Here is a 26,355-nt window from a genome sequence, read left to right as displayed (position 1 = left end):
TTTACCGAAAAAGTCAATCATTGACAAGATTCGAAATGACAGCACCAGACTGTGTTTCTGGGGGAAGGAGCTTGTGTAAGCATTTTGTATTCTTTTTATAATATAGATACTTTGTTGCTATTCTTCTTAAATTGTCACAGAATGCAGCATGAACATGTAGATTTAATCAAAACGTTGTCTTGCCTACTCTTCTCCGAAAAAGGCATATATTTCAGTGATAATACTTCGGTACTCGCAACATAGAAAAGAAACAGAAAAGAAACGCTTACAAACAAGTGTTTTATTTCACTGAGCTTTAATTTCTTTAATTACGAATAAATTGTATTACATTATTTCAAACAATTGTATTTTGGTTTATTTTTTCTTCATATGAATTTCCTAAACATATACATTGATAAATTAATCGAAGATTAATAATTTTGTAACAATATTTACGGAGACAATCGAATAAATACCAGTTATTCCATTTAAAATCCACACTACCCCTGTGGAAGATTCTGGAAATATATTCCACAGGGGGAGAATAAATTTCAGATGGAAACAACACATTATGTCGCTCCATTTGTATTTCATACACCCTCTGAAAACGATTCAATTTTGCACAGGAGAAGAGCTTCAAATAGAGTTGGTTAATGTGCTAATTGTATTTAATATTCATACTCCCCCTCTGGAAGATATTTTCAACATATGCTGTGGCTTTTGAATGGATTTGTCCAAATCAGATTTGACGATACAGTACCTTATTAAATGAATTACTTAGATATGTAATCTATGTTTCATCTATTCTGTGTAATATGTACATTTTGTGCAAATCTAAACATTTTTCTCTTAATACTAATAATTGGCATTTCGATTTGAATAAATGCAAGAACAATATTTAAATGCGTCAATGGAAATGAACGTGATTTTCGTTTATCAAAACCATTCAGCTTGTCCAAAATAAGACAATGAGTGATTCCAGTTGAAATCCATTCACCCATTATGGGAGACATGACCTTAATCTCACACATAAGGTGTGTGGATTTCAAATGGGGTTACATGAATAGGTGACTCCATTTTGAAATCGACACCCTTATGTGACAGATTAGGGATCGTTCCATATTTACGCCAGGGGAGTGGGAGTTTTAAGGGGGGAATCCGAATCTTATACCATGTCTACGCGAAAACAACTATACAAATTACATCAGCTTACATAATACGATTTATTAAGAGAAAATACACTTAACATTAATGCTGTGTGTGCTGACCATAGGTTTCAACAACAAAAATCTACGTTTTGAGATATTTTCTCAAAATATCAAGAGCTATTTCAAGAACAACCAATACTGGGCTTGTGTGCTATGCGTGCTGAGGTATTTTCTCAAAATATCAAGAGCTATCATTTTTCATGCTGATTCCAAATGTGATCATGAAAATGAATTCCGAAATTTTTGAATTTTTAAAGAAAATTTGAAACTTATCGTCTGCAGCTGACATCCGCATGGAGATCGTGAACTACAATACAAGTGGATATATTGATGTGTGCAATATTTACATAATTATTTTGCAAAAATAAACCTATCCCTTTGCTCTGAGTCAATAATGATTTGGAACTTGTTAGCCGCAATTAATTTTCATTAATTCAGAAACAAGAATAATTATAATGACTTTTGTTGCTTAACTTATGAGGCCAGTAAGAGTAGTTAGCTGTTGTGAATAGGTCGAATCGTGATATCCTGTGAATAGTAATGACCTTGACTGAGAAAATTATTGTGGTTATTTTAAAGCGAGCTTGACGAAGAATTCAAATATCCCAGTTACACCATTGTGCGGTTCTTAAGTCATAAAAAGACACATATCTCATGAACCACAATACATTAAAAGGGTATTTCGTGATCCACAGCCTCATACCCCGCCCCCACTTTTTTTAAATAATGTAAAGAAATATCTAGCAGATTAATTCGATTACACATAATCATGCATAACTCGCACACGCTATTAAATCGGAATCAACTGAAATTTTGGGAATAAGCTTTATCCGTGGATATCTATTGAAAAATGTCATAAAACGAGGCTATGATCACGGAATATTCGTTTAAGTATTTTTTGAAAGTGCATGTTTTTCATTCTGTACCCAATCAAATCTTCAAGGTGTAACTTTTCATTAATCCCCAAATCTAGACAATGATAATTGAAAAAAGTTGAACGACCTTGACTACTCCGACATGCTTTAGTGTTTATATTTTGTTACGATATCTATTAATGTGTACAAAAATGGATTAATAGCCGAATTGATGGGTACAATAAATGCAACTGTCCATGCATACGGTATATCACTGGATCTACGATTATAAATTTTCCCTGTGCAAGCATACATACAATGCTAAGTGGCACCCAGCATAAAAAGTCAGTGAGTACAATAGTGGACATTTTTACAGCCATACGCAGTTCTCTCTTTTGATTTTGAGTTTGACCAACCCTTCTCGCGGACTTTCTCGCAAATGTAAAAATCTGAATGTAAAAGATCGCGATTAGTATAAAGCACAACAAATTAATTCCTATGAATACAACGATGGAAAAATAGGGAGCTACCTGACTTCCATCAATTGAGAACATCGCGTAAATGGATAACACTGACACTTCTTTCTCCTTGATAGCAGCAGTGAACTTATCCTCGATAAACCTGTTGATAACACCCAATTCATTGATCTTGGTTTCTACATAGCTGGTGTTAATTATAGCTATTGGTCTTCTCACCATAGGAATGCCAACACAAACTTCGGAAACTTCATAAACATCAGGAAATAACCCTGACAGAACTGTGGGAATGATGCTCAGAATCAGACCAAGTAACCATATAAAGGATATATACATTTTGACCGATTTTGAGGTGATGTGGTAGCCACTTAACGGATTTTTACATCGTAAGAATCGATCTAAAGTGATCAACGTAATCAGAAATACAGAAACTTCACTAGATAAGAGCGAAAGCACACCAGCAATCTTACAGACGTATCCTTGCCTCCACAAATCAGAATACGACGGGAAATATTCTTTGTAATATGAATCGGCACCAGCTAGCAAAAGCATATTTATTCCCATCAGAAAATCGGAGATTGAAAGCTGCGAAATTAGAATTGACTGTACTCTTGTTTGATTCAGAACCTGTGCATCGAAGGTAGAATACTACTGTGTTGCACGCTATAGCAAAAGCACCAAGAACCCACATTGAAACCCTCAGGGACAGATTTTTCAGCATTCGCTCACATGTGAGATAAACTGGGCGAGAGCTTTTGGGAAGGCAAACTGCTTCAGTTACAAAGCAGCAAGTTGCACTATTATCAACTAACAATGTTACATTTTTTAAACCATTAAAAGATGATTTGCTGATCATTTTCAAAGAATTAGATCTCAAGTCTAGAGATTTCAAACGCGTGCCATCAAATATATTCACACCGAGGTCATTCATATGATTATGTGACATATTGAGATGTTTAAGGTTTGTTAAATTATTCAAAATTGTATTTGGTAAATTTGATAGCATGTTTTGTTGAAGTTCCAAATTTTGAAGTCTTTTCAATCCAAAAAACGAATTCATTTCCATGTTGCTTAATATGTTGTTGAATAGTTTCAAAGTATGAAGATTGGATAAATTTGTCAACAAATCGTCTTTTAAAGAGGTCAGAAAATTACTCTGCAGGTGTATAATCTGTAAAGCATTCTGCGATTGGAACAACCTGGTTGGTAGGCTTTGAATTAAATTGTGATCGAGAGATAAGAAGACCAAATCCTGCATTGAAGTAAACGTACTGAAGTTCAGGGACGTCAAACTATTCCAACTCAGGTCAATAATACGTAGAGCAACAAGCGAAGCGAATGATGGTAAAGCAACCATACCATTACTTGAAATATTTAAGTATGTCAAAGCATCGATTGATAGGAAAATGTCAGATGGTAGAATGGTCAATTTGTTATGACTTATGTCAAGCAGGTTTAGATCTCTGAGCTCTGGAAAAAGCGCATTATCAAGAACTGTTAGAGAATTGTTGTCAAGACGCAAGTCTTGTATGGCCAAAGTATGATTAAAAATGCCTGGTGGCAAAAAAGGCAGTTCATTGTTTTGCAGTGTCAATATGCCGATACTGTATAAGTCGTTGAAAACTCCAGCAGATAATGATCTTAATTTGTTATTGTGAAGATGTAATGTTTGCAATCTAGTACACCCTGATAGAATATCGTGTCCAAGTGTAGTGAGTTCATTATTGTCTAACCATAAAAGGTTTAGCCTTAACCCTGCAAACGTCCTATTTGGTGAAGACAACAACTTGTTCCCTGACAGTTTAAGTGTAACTACATACCGGAGTCCAATGAATGCTCCATCTGGTATACTGGTTAACTTGTTGTTGTACAGATCAACTGAATACAATCGATTTGTATGATTGAAAATTCCATTTGGTAGGGATACCAATTGGTTATTATCAAGTGCAAGTGTCCATATCCCTTGTAAGTCATCGAAAATTCCAGGCGAAAGGAATGACAAGTTGTTGGAACTTGCGTTAAGACTATTTAAGCTTTTTAAGTTGCTAAATAATCCAAGAGTAAGTTCAGTTAATTCGTTATTATCTAGATAAAGATACCTTAACGCAAACAAATTACGAAACACTTTAACATTTAAAGTAGTTAAATTATTACTACTGAGCAATAAAAATTGCATCTTTTGATGATTCTGAAATATAGTTTCTGGCAATTTGTTGATGTTGTTGCCGTTCAATTCAAGTTTGTACAGCTTAGTCAAAACATCAAATGTCCCATTAGTCAAATTTGTCAACAAATTTCTGTCTAGTCTCAATGAGTTCAAATTTACTAAGTCATTAAATGCGTCAGTGGAAATGTACTTGATTAAGTTTTGTCCCAAGTCCAAAGTCTTCAGTTTCTCCAACCCTAAAAATAATCCATTGGAAATTAACAAAAGTTTATTATTACGAAGGTATATGGTTGTTACTTTCGCGGAGTCGTTCAAAAATCCATACGGGAGAAATGTCAACTGATTGTTTTCAAGATGCAATATTAACAATTCAAACAGTCCGCTGAATGCCCTATTTGATAAATGAATCATGTTGTTCGCGTTTAGCTTTAGTGTTTTGAGATGACTACATGCACTGAAAGAATGATTAGGCAGAGTTTTTATCCGATTGGTATCCAAGGAAAGGGAAATAATTTCTGGCAAGTTTTTAAGGGCTTCAATGGGTACTGTAATTATGTCGTTATTTCCGAGATGCAAATTTTGGATATTATGGGTATGTTGAAACATTTCAGAAGGAATGGACATTAAACTATTGCCCCCTACGTAAAGAAAAATCAGTTCATGTAGCCCGGTAAACAGACCAACTGGTAAAGAAGTCAGGTAGTTACTGTTAACATATAGTTTCTGCAACTGCACACAATCATGTAATAATCCTATGGGGAGGGTCGTTAGTTGGTTTTTCTCAATGAAAAGTTCTTTCAAATAAAAAAAAACCTTTAAACAATGTCTCTTCCAGAAAGGTGATCTTATTGCCTCTTAAATTAATGTGTTCTAGTTTAAAGATTCGGAAAGGCCAAAAAGCTGTAGAAGTTATATAATTCAAACCGATGTTACTAAATGAAATTCGTTTATTTTCAGAACCATAGATCAAGAGACAAACTTTAACTCCATTACCACAATCAAATATCCATTTTCCTTTATCAAGAGTGCAAATACAATCAGCTTGGCACAGATTAGAAACTCTTGCGGTATTACTTGACCAACTAAACCCATTCCTAGTCTCAAAGACCACATCATACTCGCTTACATTACAAAGCTGATGATCCCCTGACAATGGAAGGTATTCGTTTGTCTCTGTTTTAGTGCAGTTTGTATCGAATCCCTTGCCTGTTTCTAGTTTCAAGACATTAACGTTGACATTCTTTGTGTAAAATCGTAACTGCTTGGTTGGAAAGGAAATAAAGCATGGTTGGTAAACAAAAGAGAGATCTACGTATGCCTTAAAACATTTGGTACTTGTTTGATCTATATTTTCTACGTAAATGTAAGAAAACAAATCGTTTTCTTTCTTTATATCTAACAATTCTACAACTACCTCTTGTTCATTTACAAACGATACATCTATACTGCAGTAGCCACTTGAGCTTCGTGAAGCGTTCGATGTCAAGATCACTTCTCTTGTAGTCATATTTAGGAATGAAGTGTCGCATATGTCCACCGTGTCATTGGTCCAGGCGTTGGTTGACCTTACGCACATCAGGAAGATTATCAAGCGAAATAGTGTCAACTCCATCATTATGTTCTCGTGATTTGTTACTCTAAAGAACTTACATACTTAAACTTATCTTAGTACTCTTATGTGAGTAGCAGTTATAACGTTTATTATTTCGTCCAATTTCCTAAACGACGTATTCGTTACGATTAAGTGTGTCTTGTAGGTGTCTTGTAGAAGCTGTTTCCAAGCAAATGCTGGACCTGTGTTGAACAGAAACATTAAAAAGAAAGGTATGGGCATGGAAACCTCGTAACAATATCCTAAGTTATATCTTAGGGAGCATGTACAGCTTTGTGTCACCGCAGTAATGCGTTGCCGCATTGATGTCGATTATTAACATTCCGAATGGTCATTAGTCCAAAAACCCGATAAAGGTCGTTATAAACAAATATATAAATAAACTCTAGAATCCTTACCCAACTCTAACCCAAACTCTCACCCTAACCATAAAATATAGGCCTAACTTATAAGCCCTAATCATAACCTTATGCCTCAACCTACACGTAATCGTAAACATAGCCCTAACTCTAAACCTAACAATTGAAGACCTGAGTTTCGTATAGTTTGGTAATGTTTTATACATGTTCAGGGTTCATGATGTTTTCACCCTGGAACATGTATTTAACATTATAATCCCCTATGAAACTATACGTAACTTTAGTGTTAGGCCTACATGTTGAGGGACGAAGTGGATTTATGATCTTCTTGCGCTCAGGTCTTCAATTAGGCCTACCCTAACTATAACATAACCATATCCCTAATCCTAATCCTATAAAATTAATCCTGACCCTAACCTTAACCCTAATCCTAACCTAAAATACCCAAAACTTTAACATTTTTTAGGACTAATGACCCATCGGACATGGGCGGTTGTCAAGATTTGCATGGATTTTAGAGAATCGTTACAGGCGGTTTCGATCAGGGTAACGTCTGATTGTCGGCTACACTACGGCTATCTACGGCGACCCCCTTCGTTCACCAGGTCACTTGTGAAGTTGTGCCTGACCGAAGTTTCGTCAGCGTTATCTCCTAGATTTCAGCTGTTAATATACCTAGGTATGACCGACATAAAAAGAATAAAAATCCCTTTAAAAAGGGATGGACCAGGACAGTATTGATTCCATGTGAAGTATGAGTAATGCTTTTGATATATATATATTCTTTTCTTTGATAGTATTTGATGGCAAGAGATGGTCTGAAATTATATTTGGGACATAAAATATAATGATGTACGTGTAATTGATGATAAATTAAAGAAATCATTCTGCAAACATATCGGTAATCTTCCTTTAATGTTCTGCAAGTTGCGCAATTACCTGCGGTCAGTTGATGTTATTGTTTTGAAATTAGAATATACAATTACAAGTATTGTTCAAGTAATTATCTATGCTATCCTGTATCGTTTTATGGATAAAAGTTTTTAGGTCCTAGCTATAATATGGGCATAATTTATAAATGTAGGCCTATAGTATTGAACAATGTACCCATTTGACATGCACTTGGCTCCTGGTTTACATAATAAATTACAAATTGAACATGACAGCTTTGGCTCAACTCATTTGACATGCGATTTAATTTTGCATCGGTGATTTGAAAGGTTGATGTGTACAAAATACAGGTATTATTTTGATATTTCTGAATATCGCTGTTATGAAATTGTGTTTCTGAAATGCACGAAAAAATATAAAAATCTGTACCAAAATGGCTGCAATCGTAAAGGAAGCACCAAAGCTGAGGGTTAATACCAATAGCTTTGAAATACAAATTTTATATTATCTTAATCAGAACAGAATTCTGCAAATATCTGAAAATGCCTTGGATTTTATGTCTACTTTTTGAGAAAATTAGCGTTATATTAATAAGCCCGATTTCGGCGTAACATACTCGTAAACATCATTCAAATTTTCGTTGTAAAAGTTCTTGTAAAACCCGATTTCAACATTAAAATTGTTAATATTGTACCGATTTCTATGCACTATACGTTGGCACTATTATTAGCGTGATAAACGTTTGCCGAAAACCGCTTCACATGCGGATTTAGTGGTATGAACCCTTGAACATGGTGAATTGTCCTGTTTCATACAATCAAACTCAATTTTATTTCGAGAAAAACATATTTTACCCAACAATTTTGATACATTTATTCTTCATATAATAAATTTTACACATTGAAAAGTTACAAACACGATCACATTTACAGCTAATTCAAGATGGATTATGATGGGATTAGTATGGTACATAGGATTAAATATAGTATTTTGGAGAAAATCAAGAACATGATTTAAGATATTTATAATCGAGCTTGTTTTCTATATATCTTAGTTTTATTAGGTAGCAGATCTTTTTCCCTTTCTACTACCCCGGGGGTCTACTACATACGACCCGTTCAAAAACATTCATCTTTATAATTAATGTCCTGGGCCTTCATATCTCTCTATTTTAGCCCTTTAAACATGTTAAAAATAAGTAGAAGGGTATATTTTGATGTTTTATATGTTTTTTTTCGCTATCTACTGAAGATAGCATTTCGCGTCACGTCCTGAATCATTCATCTTCTTCTACTAAACAAGTTAGGTTTTACATTTCTTTCTGTATCTACTAAAGAGAGTATTTAGAGCTTAATAAAAATACACAAAACAGTTCATACATTTATAGCAGAACGTGCATTATCGGCATGCCTATAATATCAGTACCGCAAAAGACAGTGACCGCGAAAGATGGTGACCGCGAAAGACGGGTGACTGCTAGTAAAACTAAATTCGTGCAGCCATGGGTGTCAATCCCCCCTCCCACCTTTCGGCAAAACGACCCATTTTTTGTTCATTTCAGCCATTTTTTGACAATTCGGTACAATTGCTCCTCTAACCCCCCGCTAATGTGTGTAGCCCGTTACGGCCTGCATTCCCTTTGTGAACGTGCGTCCAGCTAAAAGGCGAGTTAGGAAAATATGTTGGTATTCGTTGATGTTTAATGTTTTCGCTATCTACTAAAGATAGCACTTTAGAGCTTAATAAAAAACACAGAAAACAATTCATATATTTATTAAAACGCGGGCTAGGAATTGGGATATATTTTAGTTTGTTTTTCGCATATCTATTCAAGCATTTACCATGTTTACGGCGCGACCGACCTATAAAATACAGAAAATTTGAAAACAGTCGAAAAAGCCCAATGTTGATGTTGACCAAATTCGTTGAGGCCCAAAAATTAGAAAAATCCGAATATTTAAGAGATATACTATTTGAAAAGTTAACAAAGTCTATGAAATACAGAAAGTAATTCATACATGTAGCATTTAGCAGTTTTTTGGCCAATTGAATCTTTATTTCTTTCTCCATCTCCTATATAAATCACATACATTTTTATGTTTTAGTTCCATCAGGCAGCGGGTTGTTTCCTATACAAGCCCCGTTCAAAATAAATTATTTATTTATTTTTTTAAATATATATAACTATATAATTAACGTATCGGGCCTTCATCTCTCTCTATTTTAGCCATTGCCCAGCATTAGGCCAAATTTCTTTTTCTGAATGAGCGTAGAACGCGTGTGAGGAATGTCTTTGGGTATATTTTGATGTTGTTGGGGTTTTTTTTCGTTATCTACTGAAGATAGCATATTGTGTCACATCCCGAATCATCATTCTCCTTCTTTCATTACATTTCATTCTCTATATATTAGTGTGAGTGTCATTACGTTGTGGACCTTTTATTACCGCCGTTTCAGATATTTTAAGAGTTTAAAAACTCCCGGGTGTACGTTTATTATAAAATGCATAATCAATCCGATACGTTTATTAGAATATGTTCAAACAAAATTAGTTCCCAAGTTCACTCATTTTCAAACACAGTCCCACTAACTCCATCCAATTCCTAATGAAAATATATTATACACCACAAAAATTGACCTTACTCAGTTCTGAGTCCGGTGTACACACATAAGGATTTATTTTACAATACTGATCTTACCTTGTAAAGTGTCCTTTGGATATAGTGAGATATCTTGGGATGAATTCTTTTTTATAAACCATCACATTGTAAACACTAGATGTGCACTTGACACGCTGAAAACACTCAAAGTTAATATCAATTTGAAGAAGTTTTAACTTAACGGCATTCAATGCTTTAACAGCTCCGATTTATCATCACTCTTCAAACCCTAATGATTAGCATATCCTCTGCCCTTTTGCTAACAAACCAAAGATTTCTCAATTTTGAACTTTATAGAGTTTTGTATTAAGTCACGAGATCGCATGATATTTTATACAATGCGAATACGCATGACACAATAAATTAATAATATTATTTTGAAATTCATTTCTATCTTTGTCTTTCTTCATCGTTTTTATTATTAGCCTGTTGATTTTTTTCTTTAAACGGTCACTCTGTAGAAATAAAGGTTCTTCGGCTCCACCCAGTATGACACTTCGCGCTTCCTTTTCTTTTCCTTTTCTCTTCTTTTCTTTCTTTCTGTCTTTCTTTCTTTTTCTTTTCTTTTCCTTTCCTTTTCTTTTCTTTTCCTCAGGTTTTCCTTTCTTTCATTCTTTCTTTCTTCCTTCCTTTCTTTCTTTCTTTAATTCATTCTTTCTTTCTTACTTACTTTCTTTCTTTCTTTCTTTCATTCTTTCATTCTTTTTTTCTTTCCTTTCTTTCATTCATTCTTTCTTTCTTTCTTTCTTTCTTTCATTCATTCATTCATTCATTCATTCATTCATTCATTCATTCATTCATTCTTTCTTTCTTTCTTTCTTTCTTTCTTTCTTTCTCTTTCTTTCTTTCTTTCTTTCTTTCTTTCTTTCTTTCTTTCTTTCTTTCTTTCTTTCTTTTCTTTCTTTCTTTCTTTCTTTCTTTCTTTCTTTCTTTCTTTCTCTTTCTTTTTTTTTTGTTTACATTTGCTGTTTTGTGTTTTCCTCTGCCTGGATCTCAGTTATTCTTGGTTTTGTATGTGTTTTTCTTTTGATAGAATAATTTAATAAAATTTCTGATAAAGTGGGTGTATATCATTTTGAATCGATTGATGAGGAAGACTTATTGATATAGGAATGATCAGTTTGTATTATATGAAAAGGAAATTATGCAAGAACAAAATTTAACTTATACTAGTCTACGGGAAAAGAAAATAAAGTTTATGGTTTATAGTCTTGCTATTTTATGCTCATCGTAAATTTGCGGACAATTCAGGTGTATTTTGCAAATGAAAAACGTGACCAATTATTTTTAGAGTTCTGATATGGTCACTGCATGTCGCCTTCGGTTGCTGTCATTTTGGTGGTTAATGAGCAGAAAACAACAGAACAAAATATTTCCATATATAGGCCTAATATAATAATAATCAAGACTTGCGTCAATTGGCCATCGATTTGAAATCCACATTCCCTGGTGTGGTGGGAAATGACACTGTGTTTTTTTAATCATGTTTATCTGAATTCCTGTTTAACCATGCGGTCAACAAAGGTGGATTTTGTGAACGTTTAAGGGATCTAAAATGAGCGTTTATTGCGTTTCGACAGTATTTTTTGTGGGACATGAGAGCACCTCAGACCTATCGAATTGCATTCTGAATACGAAGCATGTCTTTCTGATATCAAATAATTTTCATTTTTGAAAATCACAATATAATACAAATTTTATGACAAATTATAAAAATTTGATATTTTTCAAATTTTTGATATATAACAGTCCTCGAAGTAAATTATATAAATCTAATGATATATTCTTAACACTACATATCTCAGAAAACAGTACAATATAGCAAAATCGAGGAAAAGAGGGGTCAGCATTTTTTACTCATATTTTGAAGTTTCATTAGGTTCCCTAAAGTATTCATGAAAATGGTGATGAAAAATTCTCATATCCCCCCTGAGCAAGATACCAGACCCCCTAAAACCGCCCTAAAATTGGCTTCTCACTGTTAAAATAAAATTAAACAAGTTGTTTAAAATTTTAAACAACCACAAGTTACCAGGTGAATCGCTCAATAGTTGTTTAAAAATTAAACAACTCAAAATTGTTTAATTATTAAACAGTTTGTTGTTTAAAATGTTGACCAAGATTTAAACAACTGTTGTTTAGTGGTATAATTAAACAACTTAGTTGTGTAAGCCTAGATTAAACAACAGTGTTTAAATTGTAAACGGTTGTTTAAAGAAGGTTGTTTAAAAATATGTTTTATTCACTGAATGTTGTTTACGTTTTATCAAACACTTTACTTGTATGTTTACACGTTTTACATTGAAATCGTTCGCTATTCTATGTATACATGCTGCTGCTAAAACTGAATGTGATTTTGTGATCTGTGTGGTAAAAAAACTGAGCATAATATTGCTGATGTTAACTATAAGCTTACCTGTACAAGCATAATGTATCTTACAACACAGTAAGCTTACAGGCATAGTATCAATTTTTTTAACCACATGTGGATCACAAAATTGCTTCCAGTTTGTGCACAGCAAACATTTACATAAATAGAGAGCGATACAGGCCTAAAACTTGTACACTTGCTGTATAAAGTTCAATAAAATTCCTTCGCTTCTCTCCACACATGCATGCTTGTCAAAACGGCCATCTTGGATTATGCAAATAATATTAAACAACTCGATGTTTAAAATGCCGATTTGGCGGTAAATTAGCATTTTTTTAATTTATTTCTTTAAATTGATTATTTTGCCTTTTCATTTGTTGTTGTTTAAAACAATCAAGCTCCAATTTTTTTTTTTTTTTTTACTCTGTTTACTTTTCTGAACAACATTCTTTTAAACAGCAAAATTTTAAACAGTGTTCTAACGGTGCTGTTAACCCCTGACAAATTTGAAAATATTGCATTTTGCACACATTTCAGATGACATGTTTGAATATAACACAATGGTTTATCACTTTATTTTTTCTGTCATGTAATATTACATATTTTCACAATATAAAAATGCGCAGTAAGCTTTAAATTTTTTTTGGAATGTTCCATTTTCAGCATGAGGGGTGAGACTATATTCTTGTATTTTTAAAATGTTGAAAATGCCTGATTTTCCCCAATCTTTGAGGGAAAAATAAAAACCTTCATATCTTTTTTTATTTTTTATTTTTTTGTCATATATTACCACACTATTGATGGTTACAAAAATGCATTCTAAATCATGGAGACTTCTTTAGTATTTTACTTACATGGCCACCAATTTAGGGCACTTTTAACAATTAGTCAAATGAGGCATTTGTGTTACTTACACTTCTACTTCCATATCACTGCATATGGTGATGACTTCAATTCAAAACTGCAACATTTTGTTTATCACTCTATATCACATGACTACGGTGACACAAACATGTGATATTAGCAAGGGTTAGTCCATTATTTCAAAGGGGTGTTTGTAGAAAACTGGGGTATCAAGGTTTTTGCTATATTCCATTGTGTAAAATGGCTGATTTTGAGCAGATAATAGCTGTACGGTCTGCTAAATGCTCATATCTCTACAGTATGATGCTAATTAGGAGAGTTGCATTAGGGAAGGGGTACTACACCCCTGGCCAATTTTATGCCTTTTTTTTGCATTTTTCTCAAAAATTATAGCACATTGGTGGCAAAAGTAAGATATGTATATTATCATGATTATAGGGCAAGGACTACAACTACTGTACTGAAAATTCAGCAACTCAAAGCAAGTAGTTATTGATTTATTGATCAAATATTGGTTTTCCTTCATTTTTGACTGTAACCCCACAACTGAAGTCTGTACTGAAATAAAGTTTACAGTGCAGTGGTTGTAGTCCTTGCCCCTATAATATACATATCTTACTTGTCCCCAATGCGCTATAAAATGCAAAAATAGACACAAATTTGGGCAGTGGTGTAGTACCCCCTTGACAAATATGGTTATAACAATAAGCAACGAAAGACTTTAAAAATGACTTATGTCACTGAGGTGTTTGTAGAAAACTTAATTATCATGGTTTTCGCCATATCTTACTGTTTCGTATGGTTAACATTGAAGGGATAATACATAAACGGTCTACCAAAATGCTGACCAAAGTTCAATCAAAATACGATCTGGATACCTTGCAAGAACTCCATAAGCCCCAATGCTTATATCAAAGTATTCTATGCTTATATTATGCGGAGTTACATTCCACACTAAGAAATGCCAACTTCTTTGCATTACCAATTGCCGCAAGCCAGTGAAGTTCTTATGCGGTATTCCATCCGTGACAAAGTTTAAAGATGATTCTAACAATAAGCATCAAAAAGCTCAAAAATGTCTTTTGATGTCCAGTATTCTATGTCCAAATCTCAACTATAAATTACATAAGGAATGCTACATAGATTTGAAGCTGTAATACTTAATGAAAGTATGTATACTACATTCACGTTGACTTGTATCTATGGTGAGTGGATAATCGGTCACTAGCATTTTACTTTGGGCAAGCTGTGGCGAGCGAGAATGATCACTCGCCTCAAACAAAATTTACCATTTGCACCATGTGACTGTGACTAGGTATTATGACTGATTTGGAATTCAGATGCACTGTTTTCAGCTTTTTTTTTTCAAATATTTCCGTCGTGTAAATTTTCTCCATTTTAGTTTCTACCATTGTAAACTATTTATACTCCATGACTTGTATTTCTTTATTTAATTAGTCTGGAATTAAGGGCTCGGATAGTGGCGTTTCACATATTTTGTATGTGACCTGAGAGCATATCAGACATATCGAATTCTGAATACGAGGAATGTCCTTCCGATATCAAATAATTTTGATTTTTGATATAATACAAATTTGAGTAAACTTTATAAATCTAACGATATGTACTTAAAGTGTAGGCCTATGTAGCTGGGATGAAAATATATTAAAGATACATATTTTCCCAAAAAGACCTAAATGTTTTTGGTGTATGTGCTCGCAAGTCCCACAAAGAAATATTTGAAAACGTCGTTTTCCGAGCCCTTAAACTAGTTTACCTGTGAAATTAAAAAATAAAAATATATGAAGGTTTTTATATGGGTAACAATTAAATCATATTATTCACTTTTTCTCAAAAAGTGAAAAGTAGGAAAAAAGCCCTCCCCGAAATGGAACAAACCAATCAAATTTTTTGCTTTTTCTCTTATATTCCTAAAGAGTATATTTAACTTAACACATGCAGATTATATTTTTGATTGAGAAGGGTTTTCTATATCTTTGTTCATCGTGAAAATACCAATTTTCTACATTTGTTGATGTTATTGGACCATCATAAGCTAACTTTCTTGAGTGACACCTCTGTATTATAATGGATTAACCCATACATCAAAATACCTTTGATTGTCATATTAGACAATATAAAGGAGAAACAAATAATTTTTTATTAAAACCAAAATCAAGACTTCAAATAATCAATTAAATTCAATATATTTACAACATCTGCATTATATAGCATTTAGGAAAAAGTAGTCAACTTTTGGGGCTTGTATCCGATAAACTGAAATACTCTCCATAATTTTTATTTTTTGATTTAATTAGTCTGGAATAAAACTAGTTTACCTGTGAAAATAAAAGAAATTAAAAGCTATGAAGGTTTTTATTTTTTGCGTCAAAGAGTGGGTAAAAAACGCATTTTTCACTTTTTTTTCAAAAAGTGAAAAATAGGAAAACACCCCTTCTAAAAATGGAACAAACCAATTAGATTTTTTTACGTTTTCTTTCATATCTGTTAAGGGTAATATATCAACTTAATACCTACAGAGTATATTTTTTATTGTGAATGGTTATCTATATATTTGATCATCTTGAAAATACCCATTTTCTAGCTTTTAGATGTCATTGGCCCATTATAAGCAAACTTGAAATGTTCTAGAGTGATACCTCTGTATTATAATGGAATAGCCCAGGCTTCAAAATGCCTTTGATTGTCATCTTAGACATTATAAAGGAGAAACAATTCCTTTTTATTAAAAATACACAATCAAGACTTCAAAAAACAAATTTAACTCAATATCTTTACAACATCTGCATTCTAGAATATGGAAAAAGTAGTCCACTTCGGGGGCTTCTATCTCATAAACTAAAATAGTCTCCATGATTTTTATTTCTTTATTTAGTAAGTCTTGCATGAAACTAGTTTACATGTGAAAACAAAAAAAATCAAAAGGTATGAAGGTTTGTATTTTTTGCGTCAAAAGTGGGTAAAAAACACATTTTTCACTTTTTCTCAAAAAGTGAAAACTAGGAAAACACCCCTCCTAAAAAATGGAACAACCCAATTAGATTTTTTACTTTTTCTTTCGTATCGGTTAAGATTAATATGTCAACTTAATACCTACAGAGTATATTTTTGATTGTGAATGGTTATCTATATATTTGATCATCTTGAAAATACCCATTTTCTAGCTTTTTTGTTGTTGGAAAGGGGGCGACAGGGGCCATTTTAGGGGGTCTTGTATCTCGTACCAGAGGGGTCGTGAGATTTTTTTAATGTCACCAGTGTGCATAACTTGGGACACTTGCTCAACCATCAAAGCATGAAAGAAATCTGCCTACCCTCGTTTTCCTCGGTCTGTCTGCTTCTATCAGATATTCCGTGTTAAAGTGTATGTAGCAGGGAGGAAAAGCCGACGGTCAATTGAAAATTTTGACCTTTCCTATTGAAGATATGGATTTTTTCCCAAAAGACTTAATTTTTTTTGGTGTTTTGGGGAAAAATCCATATCTTCAATACGAAAGGTCAAAATTTCCAATTGATCGTCGGCTTTTCATCCCACCTACATACACTTTAAGTATAAATCAACAGATTTATAAAGTTTACTTCAAGTACTGTAAGTTAAATATCAAAATATCAATTTTAATGATTTGCCATAAAATGTGTATTAAATTGCGAATTTCAAAAAATCAAAATTATTTGATATCAGAATGACATTCTTCGTATTCAGAATGCAATTCGATATGTCTGATGTGCTCTAATGTCCAAAAATAAATACTGTCCAAACGTTCATACCCCAGCCCTTAATATCAAATTTAAAATAACTGGACCAGTGGAAAATGTTGAAATCCAGTTTAAGTTTAGGATTTCAAACTAGTTGCTTCCTATTTGAGACATTTTTCAAAATCAAAATTTTTAACACTGACTTTTTTCGGTAAAAAATTGTTGGATCTGGAAACTCTAAGATCTTCCTAAAGTGTGCATGGTGTGGGTTTCAAGGTTTCAAATAGAAGAGACCGTTGGACGTATGAAAAGGAACGAAGTGAAAACACGCCTGTGCACCTCAGGCAATATTGCCGTCGATATACTAGTAGTCACGCAAATATTTATTAATAATCCTCCCTGTAATCCACTGCCAATCGCAAAGCAATTGATCTGTTAAGATTCGAAATTACTGTCAAGGACAAAAAGACACGTTCTATATTTTAATTTTAAACTCTGCTTAGCAAAAACCGACAGAATCTATCTAAAATAGACATGCTTTGTCAATTTTTACTTGAATTATATTTAAAATCAGCTCACTGGAAAGAAAAAAAAACGTTTAGTATAGACGAATCCAACGAGCCAAGTCATGGTCAGGATTTGGTCGGCCATATTTGGTTCCCCGCATGCACCAAACAGGTGTTGTGAGTGCCCAATTGGGTGGATTAAACCCGCTTAAAATTTGATGTTAGATTCTTTTGTGTTGTAAACTGTCATCATTCTTTTGTCTACGTGTGACACGGGTGATAAAATGCAGTTTAAAATACCCTTCAAGGCCGCATCATTTCACAATCTAGGTGAGATAGTTGGGTTCCCGTCGCGGCTATGGCTGCCATTGAGGAGTAGGAATGCGTGAAATTGGATTCGTCTATACTTTAAATTAAGAGTTGAAAGTTTTCCGCTTTTTAAATGTCAATTTATAAAGTTTGGAGATTTTGGGGTAATCTGACCCACCAGACTATTACATTTAGATTCTAGAAACACTATGTAAACATCTGTTCAGTATAATTATACGAGGCCGGTCGAGTGCAGATCCGTCGGAACACGCTTTTCAATACGGAATAAATGCTATTAAACCTCATCGTGACATCATCCAAGCAGCAAAGTTCATTTCCCATTGAAAAAGCGTTATCCGGGGACGGATCTCCAGTCGACCATTCTGGTACTATCTCATGATGCTTGTTTACATGAAATAGCTATCTACTGCTGATATCACTACTGATGAAGTACCTATCTATTGCTGATATCGCTACTGATGAAGTAGTTATCAACTGCTGATATCACTATTGATGAAGTAGCCATCTACTGCCGCTGATATCAGTATTGATGAAGAGCTACCCAGCAAATACAAAACGTGTTTAAAGCGTTTTAAATAGGTTTTATTTGGAATTTATTTTTTGTAAAAACGTTTTAATAACATTAAATGTTGGGTTTCAAAAAGGACATGAAAACGTTTAAAAACGTTTTGTATAAAAATACATGCAACAACAATTTTAAAATGTTGTCAAAATGTTATAAAATATTTTTGCCAATTATTTTGGCAACACTTAAACAACCTTATGTAAGAATATATTTCAGTAAGTTTTCAAGAAATGTTTTTGAATGATATAAAAACGTTTCATACCCTTTATATAAACCGACATTTAAAACGCAACCTTTTATAACCTTTTGTGAATAATGTCGAAAACATTTTGTGTTTGCTGGGTATCTAGGCCTATACAGTAACTGCTGATGTCACTACTGAAGAAGTAGCTATCTACTACTGATATCACTACTGATGAAGTAGCTATCTAATGCTGATGTCACTAGTGATGAAGTAGCTATCTATACTACTGATATCACTAGTGATGAAGTAGCTATCTACTACTGATATCACTAGTGATGAAGTAGCTATCTACTGCTGATATCACTACTGATGAAGTAACTATCTACTGCTGATACCACTACTGATGAAGTACCTACTGCTACCACGTTTACGGCTGCCTTCAGTACGTCCTTTGACAATAAGCCCAATCGCCATTCTAACTTCCGGTTTTTGAGAGCAGTTTTGGGACACTTTGACCTCTGATATATCGGGAAAATTGACGTAATTATTATTAATTTTCTTATTATTGTCATAATGTTGATCATTAAAAATACTAAATAATTAATTTATACAATACTAATATTTTTTATATTTGTTTTAATTATTGTAAAACATTTTAGATTATATTTTGTACGTACAAAAACCCAATATTTCTGAATTTTCTGAAAGGTCAAAGGACACAGTGTCCCAAAACGGCAAAAACTGTCCTACAATGAATTGCAAACTTCCAATGCCGATTTGGCTTATTATCATCTCAAGATTATATCTCCTTCTATCCTGGAAACATGACGGAAATATTGCAGTTTTGTTCTTGTTAATCTTCTGATACACGCTGGTCTCATAACCAATCACCAATCAGGTCTCTGACAAAATCATTAGTTTTCTGGTTCTTCCAAGATATTCTTAACATTTTCGGCCAACACCACATTTCAAAACCCGTGTTTCCAATCCATAGATGCATGGCAATTAGAAACACAAGAGAATTCATGAATTGGAATTTGGTAGCTCTAGAAATTCCTGTCTTTCAAAAACGCAATGTTCTGGTTCTAGTCGTGACAATTCGCCTTCGTCTTCATATCTTTAGATTAAAATTGACATGCCTTTGGGTTTAGGCCTATGGTCTTGTTTGTAATCTTGGAGTCCCTTATGTTTTGAAAGACCTCTTTCAAAAATCTTCTTCTTCTTCTTCTTCTTCAAGCAGATAGCGCCAGATGGAATGGCCACAAACCCATAGATGATACGATAGGCCCTAAAGCATGATCACTTTGTTATGGGCTCGTCTTTCATGGAGTGTTTTCCATTTCAGGTAATATTGCATTTTTGGTAACACTGTGCCTCTGGTGGTAGTCAGATTTACGAACCGGGCAGCTCTTCGTTGGATCATGTATGACCGCGCCGCGCGACCGGGCCACAAGATCATGGTTGGGGGTCCCAGACGGATGAAGCGTATTTCAGAGGCGAACATAGGCATTGTATGCCTGTTCCTTGATCTTAGCTGGGCACTTCCTGAGCTGAGATTCCTTTGTAAGAACCCTCTGGTACTGTTCGCCTTCTTACAGATGTTATTGACGTGAGGTTTCCAAAGCATGATCAGTCGAGGAACAACTCTGCCAAATTATAAACGAAATTTGAGTACACTGAAAACAAAAACTCGTATTATGTAAGCTGAACTAAGCTTTTGTTTAGTAGGACCACTAGTTTCCCCTGGTAAACTAGTTTTTAATGTCGGACTAAACGTCCATCTAGTATGCTTGGCTAGTACAGCATGCAGTGAGGGAAATTGTTAGTACGGACATGCCAAACTATGCCAAAATTATGGTACTTTACTAATAAGTGAAAATTAGTTGCACCGCAAAAGTCGGTCCAACTAACTTTTCTGGCTTTACGAATTGGTAGAACGAATCATGGTTGTGGACCGTACCAAGGGTTGTACTAAAGTTGAATTTACCGCCCTTTTGATCACATGACATGACTCTTATGACAAATAAAGCTAGTAGAGCTAGTCTGATGCAGCTGTAGACATAGCACATCTAGCGTCTTGAGATGGACATTTTAGCCCCGATTCTAGCCCGTTAGAAATGTTCGAAGAAATGGAAAGGTATGTTTTATTGACATTTTTCCCAAGCTTGTTTTTGAATAACTTACAAACCGTTAGAATTTGAAATGAGATTGTAAATCGGAACAAAAATGTCATGATCATGGACCGTGGGTTTGTGCATGCATGGTTGAGGCTGCCATGGTTGCCGAATTCGTGGAAACCTTCATCATGCCGTGTGTAGTAGAAAACAGGGCTCGAAAAACGGGGCCAAATCTATTTTTCAAATTCTAACCATGCTAAAACGGTTTGTAAGTTATTAAAAAATACAAGGTTGGGAAAAAAGGTCAATAAAACGCAAGTTTCCATATCTTCGACCACTTCTACCGGGCTAGAATTGGGCTAGTTCCACAGACTAGTTCAGTCAGCTGAACTAGTCGAACATTAGTACAGAATGCCCTATTAAAAAAATAGTCGTACTTGACATCGTTTTTGATAGTAGAGCCCATTAGTAGAACACCCCAATATATTAGTAGAGTCCCTAGTAAGCTCTAGTAGGTCTAGTTGAACTAATCTTAATACTAATTATGGCGTGTCCGTCCGTCCGTCCGTCCGTCCGTCCTCTGTCCGCGCGCTATCGCGTGCGCGTGGCTCACTAACGCGCTAACCTATTACCCGTTATATTCGGCCTGATTGCGTTCACATTTATCCCGATTGATGTTATTACTTTAGCATGTTTTGTAACGTCCTACATCCAGATACTAATTTAGGGGTATTGGGTTCCTCATATGTGGTAGCAGGACAGGGCTTGGAAGAGGCGAACAATCGAGAGACGTATATACCATAGTACATGTAGTTTAAAAGGTCAGGGCATGTAGGCCTATATGGGTAACGGGTGTTGGGTAATTAGAGAGAGTCTTATCACGAGAACCACCCAACCCGAGAACCGCGAAATCTAGTTTATTATATTAGTAGGTCAAGGTTGAACTAGTATTTTGATAGTTAAGTCCCTAGTGTATCCTGACCTACTAACATGTAGTTTAGTCCAGTCCAGCCGTATTAGTTACATGTTAGTCGTACTTGACATTGTTTTAACTAACTTTTCCTTAGTTAGTCACCCCAAGTTTTGTTTTCAGTGTACCCCCGTGCAGCCACAGCTAATATCTTTGTTTCCGCGCAACAACCGTTCGCGTCACGGTGCGCGTACTTGTAGCGTAGTGCGCGTAAAACCATTATGACGTTTTCGCGGGCTTTATGATAAGCATGCGCACTGACATTTACGCGTGTTTTGTTTACTTGACAACTGACTTGGCAACCAGACTCGAAGAAAGAAGCTGACCGTTACAGGTACGCTTTTTGAGTTTCTCTTAATTTTATGCGAATTATCACCGATTTTGATCTTCTTCAACATTTTATCCTTACAGATTCGATTGAGTATACGACATGGCATCTACAGAGCGTTCGTTTAATTCGATATCGCCAGCAGCAGAGATATATGAGGTGATTTTCAAGGGCGAGTTGCGGATGGTGTTACGACGGATCCGATCTTCGCCGACGACAGCGAATGTCCGTACAGGGCCATCGGATAGATCGAGAAAACGCCCAATATCATCGCTTGACCAGCCAGCCGTGCCGTCACCGAAGAAGGTAAGAGCAGCTACAGTTACGATCGATCCTCCCTGTTCGTCACGTAGTCGAAGGTCAGTTGTTTCTGAGGTTGAGCCATCGTCAGAGCCATGGGTGTCTGCTCTTGGTCTCACCAACCGAGAGCGCCATGGTTTGGAGACCGGAGACTGGTTGGAGGACGAGCATATTGTAGCAGCTCAAACACTTCTGATGCGACAATTTCCTGATGGGGATGATTTTCAAATGCCGTGTCTTGGGCTGTGGCATGCGTTTAGAGCTTTCAGCGACAAGAAACCAGGCTTGCAGATCGTCCACAACGGGAGCGGTCATTGGGTGACAGTGTCATACATTGATGGGTGTGCGAGCTTGTGGGACAATCTGGATATCGGCATGACATCGTCCCTTCAGGATCAGATCCGGTGTCTTTGTCCTGGTCTACCCGCTATTTCGTGGCCTTACGTTCAACGACAGCGAGGTGCCAGTGACTGTGGTTTGTTCGCGATCGCTAACTCCATCGAACTCGCCCTTGGAAGAGATCCAACCGGTGTCTTTTTCGATCAAGCCCGGATGAGATCTCACCTCGGCAGATGTTTTGAAGATGAGCATCTGACGCCGTTTCCGAAAAGGGACATCAGACCACCATTGAAGACAAAATCTCCGAGATTGGTAAATTTGTAGGTTTTGTATATTTTAATTATTGTTAATTGTAAATAATCCCGTGTTACGTGTATAGTTGTACATAATAATTCGTGTTTAGACTGACATTTTGTAGTTTCGGTCTTGTTAAAGCGTTTGTTCTTAGTATCTTTTGATTTTTTTTCAATATGACGGCCTCATTATTGCAGGCCTTTATATTTTCAATGAAATGATTTAAGTTATAGGCCTAAACTATATGGATTTTCGTTTTTCATTAGACTAAGTTAAGGCCTTGGTTTATTTAAGTATGACCCTTTTATTTATTTATTTATTTATTTATCTTACTATAAATAGGGGAATGTTGTATGTGTGTCCACGCAAAAGCTCCGTCAGTTTCGATCCAAATGTCGCCAAATTCATACGGGAGCCTACGGAATATACGGGAATGTGTTTAAACTTTATTTGGTTGAAAACGGTCAAGAATTGGCCTCAAAATCAGTAAAAAAGTGAGTTTTCCGGGCAATAATAAAGTGATTGTTTGTTTACGGCCTATGCCAACCAACGCGTCCACATGTCAAGCATAAACCGCGCCGTCGTTAGCGTCGTCGGCGTACATGACGCGCGCCACTTGACTTGCACGCAGGGCGTACACGAGTTCGCATAGCCAACTTGCGTACGGTGTTTATGGTTTAGGGTACGGGATGGGATAACGGGATTAGGCCTACGAATACTATAAATAAAAGGTAGGCCTACTTTATATGGATTACGGGTACGGGGTTGCGGTTTAGGGTACGGGATGGGGATAAGAGATTACCAAGGTGATAAAAATCGTAAGGATTCGGAAGGAAGGAAGGAAGGAAGCAGTATAGTAATGCAAAAATCGTAAGAATACGGAAGGAAACTACAATTATGAAAGAACAAATGAATAAAATAAATAAATAATAAATAAATAAATAAATAATTAAATGTGAAAAAGGAAGCTAATATAATAAGAACAGAATTAAATAGGCCTATTTCATGCAAACGGGGAAATGTAAGAAAAGGCAGATTTAAAAAATAATTAAATGAATTTCAAAAAATAAATAAATAACATGAAAACGGAAAATTACAAGCTAAGCAGGAAATATTTTTAAAGTGGGGTAGGCCCACGTAGATGAAACTGAAAAAGAAAGAAAGAAAGAAGCTAAAAAGAAAATGCAAGAAGGGACATGTCTAAAAAGAATAAAAATTACCTTTTTAATGAGTCTACCTGTTCAATAATTCCTCCTGTTTGAGTGAACGCTCACATTTACTCATCTAGCGGGGACCCGCGCGAAGCGCGGGTATCCCGCTAGTCTTACTATAAATAGGGAAATGTTGTATGTATCTATCTATCTATCTATATATCTATCTATCTATGTATCATGGAAAGGCTCCGTCAGTTTCGATCCAAATGTCGCCAAATTCATACGGGAGATCGATGAATATACGGGAACGTGTTTAAACTTTATTTGGTTGAAAACGGTCAAGAATTGGCCTCAAAATCAGTGAAAATGTGGTACGTTGCTATGCTGGGTAGGCCTAAACAAAAAAGGGAGTCAGTTGTCAAGCTAGCCCGTGCGCGTCGTACGGGCGTATCTAATGCCAAGCCGCTCGCGTAGCGCAGCGATAGCGCGCAGGTAACGCAGCACTACGCCATGTCGCGCGTAAACGACGCAGAGTCGCGCAATGAATGATAATACGGGTGAACGACCGACCGTAGGCGTAATAAATACGGGGAAAAGATGTGTGTTAAAAAGTACAAACAACATGAAGAGGTAGGCCTACTGTAATTAAAAAAAGAAAACAAAATGAGGACAAACAGGTAGGCCTACGAGTATGTGGGTTAGCCTATAGTTAGTCACAGTAAGAAAATGAAAACGGGAATAAAATAGGCTAAAGAAGGAAAGAATAATAAAATCTAATAAAATTAGATGATTTAAATAAAAAAAAGCTATTAAACTGAGGACAGAACTAAATAAATAACATGAAAACGGGAAATCACAAGCTAAGCAGCAAATAAAAAATGAAGTCAACAGGAAATGTAAGAAAGGACAGATTTAGAAAATAATGGGAACGGGATTGAGTAAATAAAAAACATGGTAACGGAAATTTGCAAGCTTAGCAGCAAAATGTTTTTAAAAATGGAACAAAATTGGCCCATGTAGAAGAAACTAAAAAGAAAGAAAGAAGCTAAAATGGAAACTTAGGCTTAACGAGGGTCAGACTCAGATAAATGAAATTTACCTTTTCAATGATTTAGTCCGGTGGCAAAGGGTCCTGAACTAGGAGTCCGTAGATTTTTGATGATTAGAAGATGACACCTATCTGGATATGTTCTACACATGTCTAGGAACAGGAAAATCTTTGTTGCCAATTTTGGAAATGCTGCAGAGGGCGGCCATCTTGGATTTTAAAATGGCCGCCATATTCACTATATTTTGCCCTATATCTCAGCTTGTGGGCAACATACAAGGTTAAAAATGGTGGCAATACCCATGTTTGTGATACCAAGGATTCCAGAAAAGTCGTTAATTTAGTTGTAAGTAGTTGAGTTTGGCGGCCATCTTGAATTTCAAAATGGCCGACATGGTAAACATACTTTCTCCCATATCTTGGCTTGTGAGCAACATAAATGGCTAAAAATGGTGGCAATACCCATGTTTGTGATACCAAGGATTCCATAAAAGCCATTAACTTAGCTGTAAGTAGTTAAGTTTGGCGGCAGCCATCTTGAATTTCAAAAATGACCGACATGTTAAACATACTTTCACCTATATCTCAGCTTGTGAGCAACATAGAAGGCTAAAAATGGTGGCAATACCCACGTTTATGCGGTTGCAAAATCACCATCCCATAATATGTAACAATGGTCTATTCGCTGCCACCATGAATTTTAAAATGACAGTCCTGGTGAGAGCCATTTCAAACACCAGTGTTCTACACATCTATGTATAACATACAGAGTCCTAATTTAACTGGTGGCATCAAGATTATATGGATTTACATAAGTTGTTGCAAGTCCTGCTAGGCTTGTTAAACATCATCATCATCTGTCCTCTTCGTCGTCACGGTCACTTTCGGTGTGAGAAGGAGCATTGCCACATAGTTATTTCTCTTCATGGTATGTACAGAAGTCTGTCCATTCATTTCACACTTGCATCGTTCACTGGTACATCGATTCTGCTATATCTGCATTTGACGGTATCTGGAGCTAGAGGCAAATGTGGCATCATTGGTGGCTTCAGAAATAGTGTC

This window comes from Amphiura filiformis, unplaced genomic scaffold (assembly GCF_039555335.1).
Source record: "Amphiura filiformis unplaced genomic scaffold, Afil_fr2py scaffold_49, whole genome shotgun sequence".
NCBI classification, from domain to species: Eukaryota; Metazoa; Echinodermata; class Ophiuroidea; order Amphilepidida; family Amphiuridae; genus Amphiura; species Amphiura filiformis.
Note: the sequence above shows the minus strand (reverse complement) of the source record.